Source organism: Camellia sinensis, chromosome 3, assembly GCF_055761805.1.
Source record: "Camellia sinensis isolate YWXY chromosome 3, ASM5576180v1, whole genome shotgun sequence".
NCBI classification, from domain to species: Eukaryota; Viridiplantae; Streptophyta; class Magnoliopsida; order Ericales; family Theaceae; genus Camellia; species Camellia sinensis.
The window spans coordinates 5,685,286-5,692,826 of record NC_138963.1 but is presented as its reverse complement, the minus strand read 5'-3'; positions in this window follow the sequence as shown (position 1 = coordinate 5,692,826).

Here is a 7,541-nt window from a genome sequence, read left to right as displayed (position 1 = left end):
GTCGCTCGAGCGAGAGTTGAGTTTGTGTCTGGTGGGTCGAGCCAGAGTGGCTTCGCTTGAGCGAGCGATGGTGTCTGGTTCTGGACCTGAGAGTTGTGTTTCTTGGCTCGAGTGAGCTTTTCTTGGCTCGAGCGGTCTGGTTTGTTTTTCGCTCGAGCGAGAGGTCTGTCGCTCGAGCGTGCTTGTGGTTGCAGACCTGAAGGTTTGAGTTGTTGGCTCGAGCGAGCATTCCTTAGCTCGAGCGCACTTTTGAGTTTTTGGCTCGAGCAAGAGCTTCTTGGCTCGAGCGAGAGTTTTCTGTGTCTGGTCGCTCGAGCGACCAAGTCTTCGCTCGAGCGAGAGTGTTTTATATCAGCGGACAGTAGCGATTTTGAACTTCACTTTTTCACTTTCTTTTTTATCCAAAACCTAGATCCGAGACCCTCTCTCTCTAAAAATTGATCTCCCTAGAGTGTGAATCTAGCCTAGGGCTTTTGTTAAAAAGATAGAGGGCGTTGAGAGCTTTGTTTTAATCTGAAAAAGTTTGGATTTGGAGCACGTTGATCTTCGAGTCTTCATCTCCTTCTTGGCTTAAACTTCGAGGTAGGGATATCCTACTCCTCTCTATGGATTTTGTCTTTAAATTTTGGTATTTTGAGATGTTGGGGTTGGTTTGGTAATTTTGTGAAAGTTGGGGCTTTTGTGTGATTTTACAAAAGTTGGGATTTTATTCATAATAAACCTAGAAGCATGTTTGGAATAGAGAAATGAAATAAATGTTAAATCATTGATGAAAATGGGACCTAAGGGTTGAAATGTTAATTATGGGAATAGACCTAATTACATTGTTTAATTAATTGGGATAATTAATTGTGAGAAATGAGGAAATGAAATGTTGATTGAATATCCATTGTGCATTTATTTTCTGTTTAGAAATAACTGCTTTGGGCTATCGGTGGATGATAGTCGTGATTGTTGTAGACAATGCATGATGATTAGGCAAACCGAAACTAATCATTGAAGTGTGTCATGGAACTTGACGGTTGGTTGAATACATTAATTATATGTATTGAGTGATTGTATATAGAACCATTGTGTTTGTATACGTTATGTGTAGAGGAGGAGATGGGGGATGTACTCCGCGGTTTAGGGGAAGATAGGGGATGTACCTCTAAACCGGATAGTGTTGGGAGAAGATAGGGGATGAACTCCGTAGATACAGCTCATATGCTTGTCTAAAAAAAGTGAAGATAGGGCTTATATGCTTATCTTTGTGATATGTGGATATAGCTTATTTGCTTATCTGAGAATGTGGATATTGTTGTTATACATATCTGTTGAGAATGTGGGTAGTGCTTATATGCCTATCCGTTGAAAAAGGGAAAATGAAAGGAAACTTGGACTCATAAGTCGTATGACATAAATATGTGATTTATGTGATTGTATCAGTGTTGGCCATCTATCAATTGCTAATATTTTAGTCATTGTTCATGGTTGGTTTAGTATATTTCTACTGGGCTGTGGCTCACCCTATATGGGAATATCATTTTCAGGTGCAGGTAGCATGCCACCTCCAAGGACATAGCTGGGAGGCTAGAGGCGGACATACTTTTGTCGCTTAACTTTTGATGTATTACATGTAACCTCAAGCCAAGGGCTTAATGTGTAAACGAGTTAGTACTCTTTTGTTGTAACCAAGTGTTAACTTGGAAAGCTGTAAGCCCGTAGGGCATTTTGTTTTGATGTTAACATGTAATACTTATGTAATTTAACTCTAATGTATAAACGAATATGGTTAGTTTATATGTAAACGCATGTCTTATCTGATGGGTTTAATGTTGTTATTTTGAGGGCGTTACATAGGCCGAGGTTCCACACCTCCTTGCCGAGGTGTGTCCCCAAGGGCAACATGCAAGGGAAAGAGGTCGGGAAATTCTGGGTTTCCCTCTGTTGATGAACATGAAGAACATGAGCACGAAAACAAGAACATGAATGTTCATTTACAACCTGTTATTGACAAAAATCTGTGATTTTCATGCTACGAGTTTGAAAACATGGACCTGGGTACCCGTACTTGAAGTTCTTGCGGAAATAAACACAAAAACATGATTCTCTATGCAAGCTTTCGGATCAAAACAAGACTTTTTCTTCAAGAACGTATGAACATTATTTTCTCTTTCTAAAATCGGTTTCAAATTAATGCATGATGTGCAAAATGGGTTCGATCATGCAATGTAGCTAGATAAACACAAGGAACAACAAGAGTAAGCCAAGGATCTAACCTCAATACACGAATCTAACGCTTCGATCTCTCGGAATCAAGCTTGAAGACTTACTTTCTCACTCTAAAACTTCTTCTTCCTCCTAGAGCTTCTCTCTCTAAAAGGCAAGGTTATGATACCAAATGATAATTTCCCTTACCCGGTTCTGGGGTTAACCCTCTGCGGGGACACGTGGCGGCAACTGGTTGGGTTTTCCCTAAAAAGGTGGCTGACAGACCAGACAAAGCATGGTGAAAGGGTGTTCAACAAGTAAAGCGGTATGGGCTCTCTGGCAAGGCAATGACATCGGCTAATAACAAGGCGTATCTAACAAGCTATATGGAAAGGAACTCCGGCGAGGGGGTGACATCGGCTAACAAAAGGGCTTCGGCAACTAAGGTCACAATGACCTCGGCTAGGAAAGACAACACTTGACTAAGTTGTGCCACATCTTGGCCTAGATGTGCCACACCTCGGTCTAGGTCGAGCCACTCCAGGACGAGATCACTAGGGCGCAAAGGTAACATCTCAGCCAATGCGTCAAAGCAAGGATGGTGGTCAACAAAAAAGGGGTTCCAAGATACTTCTAGGCTGAGGATGACCTCGGCTCGGAATGGTCTAGGCGTAACGTAACCTAGGCTCGGCATAACGTCGGCTAATCATAACTTAGGCAAGGCGTGGCCTAGGTTTCATATCAAGGAAGGAGCAAGGCAAGCACTCAACACTTAGACAAATCACAAAGGTATCAAAACAAGGCATGGATCTCACTCACTTAAGCAGAACAAGTCACAAACATACACATGCAAGCTTAACAAGCCACATTCATACAGATGCTCATGAACATGATTAAGACGTAAAATGTGGGTTCCTACACACCCTATATGGGAACATCATTTTCAGGTACAGGTAGCATGCCACCACTAAGGACATAGCTTGGGAGGCTAGAGGCGGACATACTTTGGCTGTCTTTTTTTTTTCCTTGATTGTATTACATATAGTTTCAAGCCAAGAGCTTAAGGTGTAATTGAGTTAGCACTCTCTTTTGTAACCAAGTGTTAACTTGGAAAAACTGTAAGCCCGTAGGGCACTTGCTTTTGTGTCGTAAATATGTAACACTATTGTAATGAAATAACCTGATGAATAGATGAATGTGGACCTTTATGTATCAATGCATGTCCCTATATGGATGGGTTTAATGTTACATTTTTTGAGGGCGTGACAAATGTTACACTTACAAAGTTGTTATACCACGTTATATTTACCAACTTATTTATCAAGATAAAATTAAAGTAATAATTCTTTACTACTCATACATATATATATATATATATCCAGTATACAGGCAACTAAACTAACACATTATATTATAAAGTAAGACAAAAAAAAAGTAGATAATTATTATAACATTGATTCTGCAACTAAATTAATACATTATAATATAAAGTAAGATAGTAAAAATTGATAAATATGATACATGTAAGTGATGAGATACAAAGATTGGTAAGATAATATTGATACAAAGATTTCTAGAATAGATAGTAAGATAGTAAAAATATCATTATTGTATTGATACAAAGATTTAAGTGATGAGATACATGTAATCATGGTGGCTTAATGTGGTACATAAATATGATCATTATTATACACAATGACATGACAAATTATATCTTAACTTCTAATTTGTAACAAATTCGACCAAGTTGGGATTGTTGAGATTAGTTATGCTGTTCAGTGTACTTCCCTTCTTTGTTGATGTATTTTTGCATGTATATTGCTTTTTTCATTAATAAAGCTTTATTTTGCCGATCAAAAAAAAAAAAAAAAAAAATCGACCATGTAAGGCATAAGTCCATTGTTATGTCATGGTGAGCGAATTATGAACCTATGACATTTCTCAAATAAATTAGAAAATGCTGGTCATATAATATTTTTCGGGAAAATTACGTTTACCCCTGGGTTTGAAAAAATATAGTAGGTCCTATTAGTTTGGCATAATTACATTGATATTTTTTAAGATTTTAATTCGTATAATACATAATCTCTTTTCATTAATAATTTGTTAATCATATAGACGCAAAAATGATATTTTCATCTCTTTTACTCTGAATTATATATTTTAGCTTATATATCCTTATATATTCACAATCTGCTTTGGTTTTAGATCTTTTAGCCTTATTAAAAGATAGTAGGGGTAATTATGCCAAAATTGTTAGACATGCTATATTTTCTCTAAAATTTGAGAAAGATCAGTGCAATTTACCCATATTTCTATATGAAAAATTTATATAAAATTATATGAGAATGACATTTTTATAATTGTGACCTATAGGGATAGACTTTTTACTTTGAGATATATAAACTTTGTTTATATAACATTACCTAAATAGGATTTTAATGGGTAAATCATCGAAAGCAATATTCGTAGTAAATGTTGACATTCAAATTGGAAATTTGAAAATAAAAACTTATTTATCAAGATAAAATTAAAGTAATAATTCTTTACTACTCATACATATATATATATATATATATATATAAAGTATATATATATATATATCCAGTATACAGACAACTAAACTAACACATTATATTATAAAGTAAGACAAAAAAAAGTAGATAATTATTATAACATTGATTCTGCAACTAAATTAATACATTATAATATAAAGTAAGATAGTAAAAATTGATAAATATGATACATGTAAGTGATGAGATACAAAGATTGGTAAGATAATATTGATACAAAGATTTCTAGAATAGATAGTAGGATAGTAAAAATATCATTATTGTATTGATACAAAGATTTAAGTGATGAGATACATGTAATCATGGTGACTTAATGTGGTACATAAATATGATCATTATTATACACAATGACATGACAAATTATATCTTAACTTCTAATTTGTAACAAATTTGACCAAGTTGGGATTGTTGAGGTTAGTTATGCTGTTCCGTGTACTTCCCTTCTTTGTTGATGTATTTTTGCATGTATATTGCTTTTTTCATTAATAAAGCTTTATTTTGCCGATCAAAAAAAAAAAAATTCGACCATGTAAGGCATAAGTCCATTGTTATGTCATGGTGAGCGAATTATGAACCTATGACATTTCTCAAATAAATTAGAAAATGCTGGTCATATAATATTTTTCGGGAAAATTACGTTTACCCCTGGGGTTTGAAAAAATATAGTAGGTCCTATTAGTTTGGCATAATTACATTGATATTTTTTAAGATTTTAATTCGTATAATACATAATCTCTTTTCATTAATAATTTGTTAATCATATAGACGGAAAAATGATATTTTCATCTCTTTCACTCTGAATTATATATTTTAGCTTATATATCCTTATATATTCACAATCTGCTTTGGTTTTAGATCTTTTAGCCTTATTAAAAGATAGTAGGGGTAATTATGCCAAAATTGTTAGACATGCTATATTTTCTCTAAAATTTGAGAAAGATCAGTGCAATTTACCCATATTTTTATATGAAAAATTTATATAAAATTATATGAGAATGACATTTTTATAATTGTGACTTATAGGGATAGACTTTTTACTTTGAGATATATAAACTTTGTTTATATAACATTACCTAAATAGGATTTTAATGGGTAAATCATCGAAAGCAATATTCGTAGTAAATGTTGACATTCAAATTGGAAATTTGAAAATAAAAAGGGAAAAAAATCATAGAATACCATGAAAATTATCCAATTATTGAAAATAAATATCAGCATCAATAATAAAATATTGAAAATACTTACAGAGGTGTAGGTATTTCTATAAGTATTTTGAGTTTTTTTTTTTTTTTTTTTTTTAAAAAAAAAATTGAAAGCACTATTATTCTGAATAATAATTAAAATCTTGAACATTGTCTCATTCTCTTTACTCTTTTACCATAAAATAAACTTAAATCCAGGCCATCTTTCATGATTGTCCTCTTGATTTCTCTTTCGCAAGTTACAAATGTGTGCATTAAGATCACAAAGAAAACAATAGGTAAGTTATAATGAAAAAGGTTATATGCAATCTTTTTTTTTTTTTCTTTTTTTGGCTATTATTTTTGTATCATCATTTATGTGGATATTTATTCTTGATTCTTAATCATTAAGAAAATAACAATATAAAGAATCTAATATCCTGTATTCAGTGATATTTAAGAAAATGAGATATATAATAACCCTCTATAAATACAATAATGTTACCCTTACAAAGGTTTTATACCACGTTATATTTACCAACTTATTTATCAAGATAAAATTAAAGTAATAATTCTTTACTACTCATACATATATATATATCCTATAGCGACCCCAGTCTTTTCCCATTTGATTATTGTATCCGGACTTAGGTTCCGTAGCTCCTGCCATTGTATTATGTTTGTTACCGTCCTTTAATTTCTTATTTCTGAGTTGGGGGATGCAATGGGCAGGTTGTAGCAGGTTGGTTGAGCTTGGGAGCAAAGGGTTGCTGCCCAGAATTTTGACCCTTCGCTCGAGCGAGAAGTTCTTTGCTCGAGCGAGCTCTTTGTTTTGGTCCATCGATCGAGCCAAGGTTTATTCGCTCGAGCGAGTATTGCGTTTTGCAGTCAGGCCTGAGAGCAGAGGTTTTTGGCTCGAGCGAGCTTTTCTTCGCTCGAGCGAGAGTTCCTTCGCTCGAGCATGTGTCCGGTTACAGACCTGAGGGATTGAGTTCTTCGCTCGAGCAAGATTTCTTTCACTCGAGCGAGCTTTTGGGTTGTTGGATCGAGCAAGGTTTCCTTGGCTCGAGCGTAGCTTTTCTGTGTCTGGTCGCTCGAGCGACAGAGGCTTCGCTCGAGCGAGCCTGTCCAGTTTATATACGCAGCAGCGGGTTTTGATCAGTCTTTTTCATCTCCTTTTTATTCCAAACCCTAGGTCCGACTTCTCTCTCTCCCTAATCACCTTCTCTCTTAGATTTGATCCACTTAGGGAGTGTTTCTACTCTAGATCCTTCATTAAAAAGATAGAGTGAGTCGAGGGCTTCCATTTAATCTGAATAGTTGGCGATTTGGAGCACTTTGGTATTTGGGTATCATCTCTGTCTTCTCCATTTGGGTTGTTTTCTTCGAGGTAGGGATTTCCTACTCCATTTTATAAGTTTTGTTCTAAGTTTTGGTATTTTGATATGTTGGGGTTACTTTGATAATTTTGGGAAAAACCCTAGTTGTAATAATTAATTAATTTATATAATTAATTTAAGGGAATTGAGGAATTTGGTTAAATTCATGAATTTGGGAAATTATTGGTTAAATGGTGTAGTTGGATAATTTAAAT